Source organism: Accipiter gentilis, chromosome W (genome assembly GCF_929443795.1).
Source record: "Accipiter gentilis chromosome W, bAccGen1.1, whole genome shotgun sequence".
In the NCBI taxonomy this organism is placed as follows: domain Eukaryota; kingdom Metazoa; phylum Chordata; class Aves; order Accipitriformes; family Accipitridae; genus Astur; species Astur gentilis.
The window spans coordinates 32,674,836-32,688,770 of NC_064918.1; the positions used below are offsets into that span (position 1 = coordinate 32,674,836).

Below are 13,935 nucleotides of genomic sequence, written 5' to 3' on the forward strand. Positions count from 1 at the left end.
TTGATTCCAGTTCGTATTGAAGTTCTAGGATATCCAGAATGGCAGCAGTCAGCAGCTTTGTAACTTCATTCAGGCCGTGATAGTCGACAGTTAGTCTCTACTCCCCATTAGACTTTGTCACTGGCCATATGGGACTATTAAAGGGTGAGCAAGTTTTGCTGATCGCTTCTTGGATCTCCAGTCGATAAATCAACGTGTGGATGGGAATCAAGGAGTCTCGGTTGGTGCGATATTGCCGCCGGTGCACCATCGTGGTAGCAATTGGCACCTGTTGTTCTTCAACCTTGAGCAACCCCACAATTGAAGGGTCTTGAGAGATACCAGGCAAGGTAGACAACTGTTCAATTCCCTCCATCTCCAAGGCAGCTATACCAAAAACCCATCGATACCCCTTTGGGTGCTTGAACTACCCCCTCCTGAGATGCATGGGGCCTCTGGGCCAGTCACAATGGGGTGTTTCTGCCATTCATTCCCAGTTAGGCTTACTTCAGCTGCCAATACAGTTAACTCTTGAGATCCCCCTGTCACACCAGAAATACAGATGGGTTCTGTCCCTTTATAACTTGATGGCATTAGAGTACATTGTGCACCAGTGTCTACTAGAGCCTTGTACTCCTGTGGGTCTAACATGCCAGACCATCAAATCCACACAGTCCAATAGACCCGGTTATCCCTTTCCTCCACCTGGCTGGAGGCAGGGCCCCTCTAATTCTGGTCAGAGTATCCAGTATTCACTTCTCTTAAAGTTGGCTCAGAAGTCCCTTCAAGAGGATCGAAAATAAAGTCAGCCCTTCTACTGTGTTTGGAAACTGGAGTGGCATTTTTCCTGGTAGAATTCCCTTTTGTGGGGGTTTCTCCTCACAACTGACGTACTTGTGCATTTAGACCGAGGTAGGTTTTCCGTCCCATTTCCTTATGTCCTCTCCATGATCACATAGGTAAAACCACAGGGCACCTTGTGGAGTGTACCTTCTATATTGTCTCTCTTGGGCAGAGGAACGCTCACTCCTAATAGCTGAGACATTGGTCCTTACAGATGCGGAATAGGACATATCCTCTTTGATTTGTTGGACATCCTGGGACAGCTTCTCCACAGCCAAAATGCAGGCTTGTAGGGAGGAGGAGAGATTTTCTTCATATTGACGGAGTTAGCGAGCCATTTCATCCACTGTCGGCACCTCTTCGTCTTTCCAGGTCATTATTGCCAGTGAGTTGGCAATAGGACGATGGTATGCTCCGTACAAACAATAGCCACGTCGGTCGTGTGCATTGGACTTTGTCTGGATCTTTGGGTAATTGTGGGTTGTCCGGGTCCTAATGAATCGTCTCTAGCATGGCTAATTCCCTCAGATATTCAATACCTTTTTCCATGGTGGTCCACTTGCTTGATTGTCATATAACATCCTTAAAGGGGTACCTTTCCTTCACACTTGACAGGAGTTGCCTCCAGAGGCTGATGGCTTGTGTCCCTTTTCCAATTGCCTTGTCAATGCCACCTTCCCTGGCAAGTGATCCCAGCTGCTTGGCTTCCCTACCTTCTAATTCCAATCTATTAGCCCCATTGTCCCAGCATCAGAGGAGCCAGGTGATAATATGCTCACCTACACGGCGGCCAAAATCTTTTCGCAAATCCCGCAGCTCACTCAAGGATAGGGACCGGGTTATTACCTCTGGTTCTGCCTCTTCCTCCTGTTCCTGTGATGACCCTGGATCATCTTCCTCCTTTGCTAAGCGAACTGATTTTTTTTTATATTTTTTCTTCTGTATGGGGGAACTGATACTGGTGCAGGTTGGTCCTCTGATTCAGTTGCACTACTGCTCGCTGGGTTTTGGGTAACTGCAGCATCTGTCGCCGGGGTCAGAGGGGCCGCAGTGCCCGTCGCTGGGGTTTGTGTGGCCGCAGTACCTGTCGTCTTGTTGTTAGGTCTAGAGACTTTCTCTTCCCCTTGAGGGTACTTAGTGGTGTCAAACAGGGCTCGACAGGCATGGGCCAGGACCCAGCACGTTGCAGTGATTTGTATCTCTCTGGAGCTGCCGGGGTGACAGCATACCTTTTCCAAATATTTTACTAGTTCTTCTGGATCCTGCACTTGTTCAGGGGTGAATTTCCTAAACATTGGAGGTGCCCACTTTTCTAGGTACTTGCCCATACTACCCCACACACCCTGCCACTCATAATTATCCAGCCTTAGGGCAGATCTCTGGGTGATCTTCTTAAATAGCTGTTTAACCTTAAACGAGAGCTGAACCACATTCAGAAGCATGCTAATTCCTAGCAGTAGGCCTAGGACCGTACTAGTCCCAACATCCCAGTAGTATTCAAATTTTTCAAAATTCTCAAACACCATTGTAACTGGACTGAAGGAGAAAGGAGAGGGGAAGAAAGGTACCCCACCCATAGATTGGCTTTCTGAGGAGGTGTTATGGGTTCAGCTGGGATAGAGTTAATTTTCACAGGAAGCTGGGAGGGGGCACAGCGAGGACAGCTGACCTGAACTAGCCCAGGAGCTATTCTATACCATGTGACATCATGCTCAGCATATATGAGGAGCGGGCTGGGGGGGAGCTTTCAGCAGGGGAAGTGGCGGACCATTGGGTTCTGGATGGTGAGCAGTTGCACTGTGCATCACTCGTTTTGTATATTCTTTTATTAGTACCATTGTTGTTGTTCTAACTTTTCTTTTTGTGTTGTCCCAGTAAATTGTCCTTATCTCAACCCATGAGGTTCTGGGTTTTTTTTCTTTTCTCCTTTCTGATTCTCCTCCCCATCCCACAGGAGGGGGCGGGGAGGAGTGAGTGAGCAGCTGCATGGTGCTTTGTTAACCACGATACGAGGAAAGGTGAATGGTGTAATTATTAATAGTCTCCCCACAGATGGCTCCTGAAGTATAGAGCTGATGACAATGCTGAGTACAAATACCGGATTAGTACCACAACCGATAAATTTATCATACCATAAGCCAGTATTACACAATACATCAAAGTGAAAACCTTAATCCACCTCCCACGGATGATAAGCAGCAGAAAAGGGACTACATACAGCACGTGAGGCGATACATAACAGAACTTTAAAAATGAGAGCAACAGTTCTAAGAACACATAAATAAACATACTGACCAACGACTATTAGACCTATATATTGAATGCTTGTAACAAATTTGTTTTAACAAGCTCTGGTCTGGTTTATCATTATCTCAACCCACGTTGGGTGCCAAAATGGACTGTCATGGTTTAACCCCAGTTCAGCAACTAAGCACCACGCAGCCACTCAGTTACTTCCCCCCCCACCCAGTGGGATGGCAGAGAAAATCGGGAAAAGAAAGTAAAACTCGTGGGTTGAGATAAGAACAGTTTAATACAACAGAAAAGAAGAAACCAATAACGATAACACTAATAAAATTACAATAGAAATAATAAAAGGATTAGAATATACAAGTGATGCACAATGCAATTGCTCACCACCCGCTGACCAACGCCCAGTTAGTCCCTGAGCAGCGATCCCCCCTCCCCCAGGCCAACTCTCCCCAGTTTCTATACTAGGCATTGACGTCACATGGTATGGAATATCCCTTTGGCCAGTTTGGGTCAGCTGCCCTGGCTCTGTCCTGTGCCAACTTCTTGTGCCCCTCCAGCTTTCTTGCTGGCTGGGCATGAGAAGCTGAAAAATCCTTGACTTGCGACTAAACATTACTTAGCAACAGCTGAAAACATCAGTGTTATCAACATTCTTCTCATACCTAACTCAAAACATAGCACTGCACCAGCTACTAGGGAGACAATTAACTCCATCCCAGCTGAAACCAGGACACAGCCTTAGTACTGTGTAAATTAAGGCAATGTTCAATACAAAAATTAAAATCATAGAATCATTTAGGTTGGAAAAGACCCTTAAGATCATCCAGTCCAACCATAAGCCTAACACTGCCAAGTCCACCACTAAAACATGTCCCCAAGCGCCACGTGTACATGTGTTTAAATACCTCCAGGGATGGTGACTCAACCACTTCCCTGGGTAGTCTGTTCCAATGCTTCAGAACCCTTTCGGTGAAGAAATTTTTCCTAATATCCAATCTAAACCTCCCCTGGCACAAGTTGAGGCCATTTCCTCTCATGCTATCACTTGTTACTTGGGAAAAGAGACCAACACCCACCTCGCTACAACCTCCTTTCAGGTAGTTGTTGAGAGCGACAAGGTCTCCCCTCAGCCTCCTTTTCTCTAGACTAAACAGCCCCAAATCCCTCAGCTGCTCCTCATAAGACTTGTTCTCTAGACCCTTCACTAGCTTCATAGAGGTGCTGGAGCATGTCCAAAGAAGAGCAATATCTTTCTTGTAATGAGGGGCCCAAAACTGAACACAGTACTCGAGGTGCAGCCTCACCAGTGCCGAGTACAGGGGAACAATCACTTCCCTGCTCCTGCTGGCCACACTATTTTTAATACAGGCTAGGATGCCGTTGGCCTTCTTGGCCACCTGGGCACACTGCTGACTCATATTCAAGCAGCTGTTGACCAGCATCCCCAGGTCTTTTTCTGCCAGGCAGCTTTCCAGCCACTCTTCCCCAAGCCTCTAGCATTGTATGGGATTGTTGTGACCAAAGCGCAGGACCTGGAACTTAGCCTTGTTGAAACTCATACAATTGGCCTCAGCCCATCTATCCAGATCCCTCTGTAGAGCCTTCCTTCCCTCAAGCAGATCAACCCTCCCTCCCAACTTGGTGCCGTCTGCAAACTTACTGAGGGTGCACTTGATCCCCTCATCCAGATCATTGATAAAGATATTAAACAGAACTGGCCCCAATCGTGAGCCCTGGGGAACACCACTTTTGACTGGCTGCCAACTGGATTTAACTCCATTCACCACAACTCTTTGGGCCCGGCCATTCAGCCAGTTTTTTACCCAGCAAAGAGTATGCCCGTCCAAACCATGAGCAGCCAGTTTCTCCGGGAGAATGCTGCAGGAAGTCAAAGGTTTTACTGAAGTCCAGGTAGACAACATCCACAGCCTTTCCCTCATCCACTAGGCAGGTCACCTTGTCATAGAAGGAGATCAGGTTAGTCAAGCAGGACCTGCCTTTCATAAACACATGCTGACTGGGCTTGATCACCTGGGTGTCCTGTATGTGCTGTGTGATGGCACTCAAGATGAGCTGCTCCATAACCTTTCCCGGCACCGAGGTCAGACTGACAGGCCTGTAGTTCCCTGGATCCTCCTTCCAACCCTTCTTGTAGATAGGCGTCACATTTGCTAATCTCCAGTCCACTGGGACCTCCCTGGTTAGCCAGGACTGCTGATAAATGATTGAAAGCGGCTTGGTGAGCACTTCCACCAGCTCCCTCAGTACCCTTGGGTGGATCCCATCCAGCCCCATAGACTTGTGTGTGTCCAAGAGGTGTAGCTGGTTGCTAACCATTTCCCCTTGGATTACAGGGGCTTCATTCTGCTCTCTGTCTTCCAGCTCAGCAGGCTTGGTACCCTGAGAGCAATTGGTCTTACTATTAATGACTGAGGCAAAGGCAGCATTAAATACCTCGGTCTTCTCCTCATTCTTTTTCACTGTTTTCCCCCACATCCAATAAAGGATGGAGATTCTCCCTAGCTCTCTTTTTGTTAATGTATTTATAGAAACATTTTTTATTGTCTTTTACCACAGTAGCCAAATTCATCTAATTTCAAATGCTCCAATATTGCAGAGGCAAAGATGTGGTAAACAAGTATCAAGATCTAACCCACTTCACTGTCTATAGCCTAAAAACCAATACTTTTAATTATATATAGAAATCAAGTGAAACCAATATAGATCACACTGTCACTTACCTGAAGCCAAAACTGTGAGAAGAATTACCAAATAGATTAATAGACATGGTCTATGCAATCTGTAGTTAGAATACTCTTAAAAAGTACAAGTGCATTTCAAAAGGCCAGCATTCAAAGAAACAATATCTGGCATCAATACATACAGGTATTTTCTCAGGTTTGATATTCCCCTGCTTGGTGTACACAGATGTCTTGATGGTCTGACCCAGTAGGGCAGCTATTTAGTCTAGTGCTCTGTTTCCAACCATGGCAACAGGATATGCTGTTTCAGTATAGTGAACAAGCCTGACTGTTATTTGTGGCTTGTTCTTGTGCTTCCCCACATTCAGTTACTGGATTAGGGAAGAAATATTAGTAGTCCCATTTTTTGCTTCCCCACACAACATTATAACACTAGCACTGAACATGCACGACAGATTCCCAGACAGATTTTACAACCGCAGACTAGTGGTAAAATTGAGAAGTCCAAAGTAAAATCTAAATGCAGAAAAGATTTACTATGGAACCAGTACAAAATATGGGAAGTTTGAGACACAAAGATACTTTCTACTCCAGTGCAGAAAATACAAAAAGAAAGTGTGAAAGATATTACAAATAAAATCTTCCTCAAAAAAGAGGCAGAATAATATTTTATCTTAAAGGAAAAAAAAAAAAGTAGAGATGGCATCATGCTTTAAAGTAGCTAGATCAAGAACTGATGACAATGAACACACAAAATGACAAATTAATACAGAAAGACCTTCAAAAATTGCTTACCCTTACTGTGAAGGGATCTTTCCTACTTCTGGCAGATACCCACGAGCTTTATCTCTTTTTCCACACATGAACAATGCTTGCATAATTTGACATGTGAAATCTGAAATTGAAGTCTAGCATGTTTTGTAAAGGTAATAAAATTCCAGTGGCACCAAATAGAACAAATGAGTTTCAACCAGTTTAATCTTTATTTTAAGATGAGATCTATATCTCACTATAAAAATTACTGGTTATGCAAATTAGCCAATCAATATTTGGTAAGTATTAACTGTTAAAATATGTCCCAGAGTCAAATTTTTTTTAGAATCACTCCCAAAATAACATACTAAATGATGAGAAGTAAATTCTCAATGTACATTTAATAATATATTGTGAATTCCTTGAACAGTTCTGAATTTCAGTATAGTTACCAAACATGGTTTGTGACTTGTCTCAATCATCACCACCAAGAACAGCAATGCTGTAAGATTCCAAACTAAGCAATGATAAATTTTGTCAGTACATCAATGAAAAAACTTCAATGACAGCCACATAAATCTTCGATACTGCAACACTGCCTTCAGCAAATAGAGCCAATATTCCAGCATTAGTAGTCTTCCTGGATTCCAGCAACAGCTCTGAAAACAGTACTTTTCACATCCAATCTACACCTAAAGATTGCAATCTATCCCTGACACATGATAATGGCCATACTGGGTCAGATCAAAGGTCCATGCAGTCCACAGTCCTTTATCCTGCATCTCATTTGCTTTTGGTCATTGGCAGAGTAGGGAAGAAAAAAAGCATGTATATAGCAATACTTTCCCAGGATACTCTCCTACCCTTGTAATAACTTCTGGCTCAGGAATTTTATTATATATTACCATGAAATATATCTGGGAATGTGACTGTTAATCTTAAAATAATGATGGAACCATAAGCACCAGCTAAAACTTGTGGTTTATAATGTGAATGACAGCCCACATATTTAGAACTTTCCAGGCCAAGATAGGCAACTGATAAACCACAAACCAGAAGCAAGCCTGGCCTCCAGTTAAATTCAGAACAGGGAAGCACAGCATATACGTGGACCTTCAAGAATGTGGCATATGGAACAGGAATTGTATGCCAAGAGGCTCATACTTACTCTTGATCTGCTATCAATTCCCGTGCTACATGGGCTCCAAATTGCTTAGCATGGCACATATTTTGCAGCCCTTCTCTAAACATTAAGAATACTGCAAAAACAGAAGATTACTTGGATTCAGGAGAAACAAATGCTCAAATTCAAGGCTTTAGTAATGATTTAAAGACCACTTTACAACAGGTGATCAATTTACTATACAGTCCATCTCAATTTCTGAATATGAGGCTTATAATAATCATATTCCATTAACACAAGGAAATCATTCTTACACCTCCATCCACACCTCAAATAAAAATTAGACTATTAAATAACTGAAATTTCTCTTAGTATAGGATCTAATCCTGGAATACACAAAAAAGACCATGAAACATAAAACGCATGCTTTACCTATCATTTGTTTACATTAATCACACATTCAGAATATTAATCTATACATGCATTGGAGGCTAATTGTATGTAATATAAATTAGCCTTCACTGACAACGTTTCCATAGAGCTACCGCTATTAATAGACATCCACAGTGGTAATCTAAAGCTAGCTTGATCATTTCAAAACTGGTCTGAAATATCAGTCTACCCAATAAAAAAAAAAAAATCAGCTTATTTTCAGGAAGGTTTTCCCGCAAAAGGTAGCTTATATACCTTGAAAAATTTTCCCCAAGAAATTATCCTCAGTATACTTCTCTTTATATCTGCAGCTACTTCTTCTGACTTCCACTTTCTAAAATATACTTTTGTTTTCTAGGAACTCTGTGAAAGTAAAACAGACCAAATACATGATTTTTATTTTATTTCAGCATGTACTGTAAAATACATCACAAAAAATAAAATTGGATAAGTTACTTTGGATTTTCAGATTATTACCAGAAGATATTTAAAAAAAAAAAAAAACAAAAAACAAAGAGAAGAGAGATTTGAAACAAATAGAAAGAGCAAAGATTTCTCAATTACTGCAAGTAGTATTATCCTATGACTTCACACACACAATTTTGAGGGAATAAATAATTGTCTATACACATGCAACCAAAGATAATTCTTTTTTCTTTTTTTTTTTTTTTTTTTAAGTTCTTAGAATTTCTTTTCTTATGAAAGTGCATTACATCAGGAAAATAGATAAATTCATTTATTTGTGAAATTTACACTTGATAAAACAAAAAGGAAGCCCATTAATAAGGAAAGGAAAAGCATGGGAGAACAAAAGATAATATATGGGAAAGACAAATTTAATAACAGTATTTTCAACAGACTGTAAGGAAAAGGAAACAAGTGGCAACCTGAGAAAGTGACTGACCAAGACACTGAAATTTCTCAAAACTTTCAAAATTCAAGCTGCAACTCTGACTATAGTCTAGGTGAAGTGAACTGAGAAAGAAGACTGGATCTTTGAAGTTGTGTGGGTTTTGGTGTGGTTTTGGCCTTTTTTTTTTTTAAATATATTTTTACATATGCGTGTGTGTATGTTTGAAAAATGGGCTTTGCATATAGCTTGTAATTACAAGCTAATCTATATAAGCTACATCCAGACCAACATAAGCATTCACATACAATCTCATACCAGTTTAAAATTAAATCTTTAGACAAGGCATTCTATATTTGTTTAGCCATATGCCCTTCTAAAAAAAAAAAAAAAAAGACACAAATTAAACAAAATTTAAAGAGAGACAGCCAGACTATGTAAAGGTAAAGAAAAGGGAACTGTTTTGCAGATCTCCATTATTTAAAACAAAGTACTTATAATGGTATGGTTATAACATTTTTTAAAAGTCTTACAATGGGTTAATTTTAGTTCATCTTCAAGCAGACATTATTTAGTATTCCTTTCTGGTTACTTAGTGACAGTCTAGAAACTAAGTGCTGCTTAAAACAAATACAAAATTTCCACTCTTCATAACCAATAATAGGAAAGACTAAGTGATGCTTACATTCAGCCACTGTAAAGAAACAGCAGCTATGCAAGCAAATTCAAAAGGATAAAAAAATGCAGCAGGCTAGAAGCATTACATAATTCACTAGAGTTTTAATAGCAGATACAAAAAAATCTTATGAGAAGTTCCAAAGACCAAGATTCAATTATGTAAGAGAAAGCCCACACCAGCAAAAAATTACAGGAGGAAAACATTATAGTAAATTTGGCTCCAGTCCTCCTATCACAAATACAAACCATGTAAAAACACCAGAACACCACTGGACAGGAACACTTTCTTCCCCCTTTTCAGGTTCAGACAGTCTCATGAAAGTGAAAGGCATGTTACCAATAACACCTAAAGACATTCAAGTTTTAAGCAAATGTTAAAGAACTGCATGTTGTAAGATGCCCCTGTCTGAAAATTCCATTTTAATAAATCAAATTACTGATTGGAGCCACTTAACGCAGACAAACTGTATCTTCTGCTCTCTGCACACAGACAATACACCCACCATTCTTCACTAAAAACTATACTATCACATATGTAAGAAGGGATAGTTTTTGTTTATCAATGTCTCCCATTTTCTCAACAGGCAATTTCAGGGGGAAAAAAGGACTCATGATTAATGCAGTTTAATACTATTCTGAATTGTATTTCTGCTTCTGCCAAAGAGCTCATACATAATGCTAAACAAATCACAAACTTTTCACAGGTTGTCCCTACTTGAAAGGTAATTGATTTTTCATTAGATCTTAATTACAGACATTTATTTTGATGCTTAAACTTAATTTCTTAACATTTCAGCTCCTCATGTTAACATAAATAACTTCCAAAACAATAATATGAAAAAATTTTGAAGTCATACCCGCAAATATGATTTTATGATGAGATGACAAGAATGCAAATTTCCCATCACATTAAGTCAATTAAAAGAAAAAAAAAAAAGAGACATTTTAGAAGCACCCTTGCTGATTTCTAAAAACTACTTCCAAAATTTCTATACACCACATACCATCACACACACATGAAGCTCTTAAAAATAGTGTCCTGGGACACTGTGGCTGGGACAGAGTTAATTTTTTTTCTAGTAGCTGGTATAGTGTTATGTTTTGGATTCAGTATGAGAAGAATGTTGATAACACTGATGTTTTCAGTTGTTGCTAAGTAGTTTTAGTCTCAAGTCAAGGATTTTTCAGCTTCTCATGCCCAGCCAGCAAGAAGGCTGGAGGGGCACAAGAAGTTGGGAGGGGACACAGCCAGGGCAGCTGACCCAAAGTGGCCAAAGGGATATTCCATACCATGTGATGTCAATGCCTAGTATATAAACTGGGGGGATCACTGCTCCAGAACTAACTGGGCATCGGTCAGCAAGTGGTGAGCAATTGCTTTGTGCATCACTTGTTTTGTATATTCCAATCCTTTTATTATTGTTATTGTCATTTTATTATTGTTGTTATTTTCATTATTATTTTCTTCCCTTCTGTCCTATTAAACTGTCTTTATCTCAACTCACAAGTTTTACTCTTGGGGTTTTTTTTGGGTTTTTTTTTCCTGATTCTCTCCCCCCTCCCACTGGGTGGGGGGGGGGAGTGAGTGAGCAGTTGCATGGTGCTTAGCTGCTGGCTGGAGTTAAACCATGACAGTCTAAAGTTAACTATCTTTTCTTGAACCCTGGAAACAAAGCTAAGAATTCCATTGCTTCACTATTAACAAAAGTTTCCAAAATAAATCTTTCTGCAGAAATGCTGCAGTGATCTAATGCAAATGTTACATAGCAGAAACTTGCAGCAAATTCACATACACAGTATTTTAGATCTTTCTATTCCTTAACAAAATGGTGAATACTCAACAATTCCCATGTCCCTCCTGCATAATAATCCTCCCTTCTTAAGTTTTCTAAAACCATTTTTATAATGTAAATAAATAAAAATAAATCAACACTATAATTAAGACAGTATTAAGTGGAAAGTCTTTTCTCTTAAGATAAAAAGCACATAGCAGTTTACTTCCTGCTGGAATGAGCATAAACTATCTTCTCTTGCTGCTGCCGATCCTTCCCTCCTTCCCTCCTCCCTCCACCCCCACACCCCACCCCCCCCGCAAAATAATTCCCCTTCCTTTTCCTAGACCCACTTCCCACACACAGAAGACGACTCCTCCCTGTGAAGGGATGACCTCATGCAGTTAATCCATCCTTGTATGCAGCAACTCCAGGCTTGCTGCCAGCTTTCTCTGCCTGAGAAAGCAACATACCTTCCTTCGCCCTGCTGATAGCTCAAAAAAACAACGATAAGCGGCAGCCGATCACTTTATACATTAAGAATCCAAATATCAACTAAAGAACCACCTTCTTTTGAAAGATTCAGTTGTGACAAAAAGTTATAGTTGTAGGAAAGCAGGGAAGGATCTTGGTGATAATTAATAAAGCCTTTGCTCAGTTTAAAAGTAACCTTGCATATAAGACAAACTTTTCCTTCAAAGAAATATCTTTGAAAGCTCAGCTCTTTTGGGGTTAACATTCCACAAAGGTTTACTCTAAACTTAACAGTACTGATAACCTGCTACAAACACATTAAAAAGGAATTTATAAAAGGAGAAATGCACAACATACACATCTCACCAACAATAATCATTATGGTAACTCAACCTATGGCATTAATTACCATTTGCTTTGACTGTGAACTGTTTAGAAGTATGAACTTTCCACCTTCTTGAGTCTTCCAAAGGCTAACACATGTATAGCAAAACATATCAGTAATTTCTTTTCTAGACAATATACCTTTATTATATATAACTTAATGTGTGCAATAATTAACTTAAAATAATATCCAGTAATTTCTTTTGATCTTAAATCAAAAAGTTTCAGATGTTGCCCAGGTTTTTCCTACATTGCAACTTGTTAAAAGAAACTACATTAAGATATAGCAGAATATCCAAGTCACTTTGTGTAGGTTTGTTACAAAGTGGAGAAAATTTATGTCAAGTATTTGGAAGATATTTTTTCTCACTGCATTTAGAAAGTCAGAAAACAGTCTAACTTGTATCAAAATAAAAAAAAACCACCCACACACAGATGTTCATGTAGGATGAGTCACTTCCAAGTCTGTATGTTTACATAAGTTTAAACAAAACAGAAACATATTCCAACACAAAAAGGTATCTTTAATGCCTTTCTATATCTTGTGCCCTCATATACCAACATGTCAGCATTTGGTATTCTTAAATACCAAACCCATGAACAGAAAACAACATGTTTACTTATAGCAGATTCAAAAAAGGCACATGAATAAGAAAGGGACTTTCTGGTGTTACTGTGTCAGCTATCTAGACAGCCTCCAAATCTATATTCGAAGTTAAGAAAGTCTCTAAGCTGTACAGAATTGCTAGAGGAAAAACAGAGCCTTATTTCCCCATTTATTTGAGGGGAGCCACGCATCATAAAGCTACAAGTGATGACTGGGGTACTCCCCTCCCCCTTTTATTCCCCACCCCACCCCCCGCAGCATTTATAGCCCAGCCAGTGTGCCTTGGTACACCAGGAGCAAAGCAAGGGAGATGCAGCTCTGAGGCCAGGCACAGCAGGAACCGAAGTGACTTGGCCCTTTCTCTCCCTTCATCCCCGAGGATGCCGCCAAGCCCGGGCCTCACATGCCCGGGGGCCCACTCGACCCACCACGCTACCAGCTACGCCAAGGCAGAGCCGCCACCAGGCAAGAAACACTCCCGACTACTCCCGCCACCGCTTCACCCTCAGAAGAAAGCGCGAGCTGTATCAAGTGCGCCCGGCCTGCAGGTAAATCAGCTCGCGGGGCCTACATGCCGCCGCCTCCCATGCCCCAGCCCCTTCGCGGGTGAGCAAGACACTGCGGAGTGTAGTCACATCCCACGCCAGCGACGGCACTCCTGGGATGTAGTCACCACCACATGCACCGCACCATACACAGGACCTACCTACCTACCTGACAAATCGAGACCCTCCGCCACGACTGGGGTCACAACCCCACCAGCATCACATGAGCAGAGCCAACGAATCAACGCCAGACTCACTTCTCCCCGTCAACCAATCTGGGCCCTCACCGTCCCTTGGTGACGCTCTGTGACTGGCGGCTAGTAAGTGAGGGAAGAGGCACTGCTGCTCCCGTTCCCCGGCTAGGAGGGAGGATGCAATTAGCTTCCGGGGGGGAGAGCCGCGGGCGGTGGGTGCTGTGGCGCCCCGCGGGGGGCTGAGACCTTTGAGGGGAGGCCAGGACAGACACCCCTCGCTCGCGCCTGTGGACTGCGTTCCTAGGGCCACCGCCCTGCCCTCGGCTTCTCGCCACTGAACTCCGGT

The 13,935-nt window shown here is 41.5% G+C and overlaps 1 protein-coding gene across 1 annotated transcript in view; it reads right to left on the bottom strand.

Moving 5' to 3' along the window:
* The window catches only part of LOC126035443 (tyrosine-protein kinase Fer-like), a 254,879-nt gene extending 241,183 nt beyond the window's left edge, over positions 1-13,696 (bottom strand). The window contains exon 1 of the mRNA XM_049794009.1: positions 13,565-13,696. The gene's annotated coding sequence lies outside the window, so the exon portion shown is untranslated. The remainder of the gene's footprint in view (positions 1-13,564) is intronic.
* Positions 13,697-13,935: the final 239 nt, after the last annotated feature.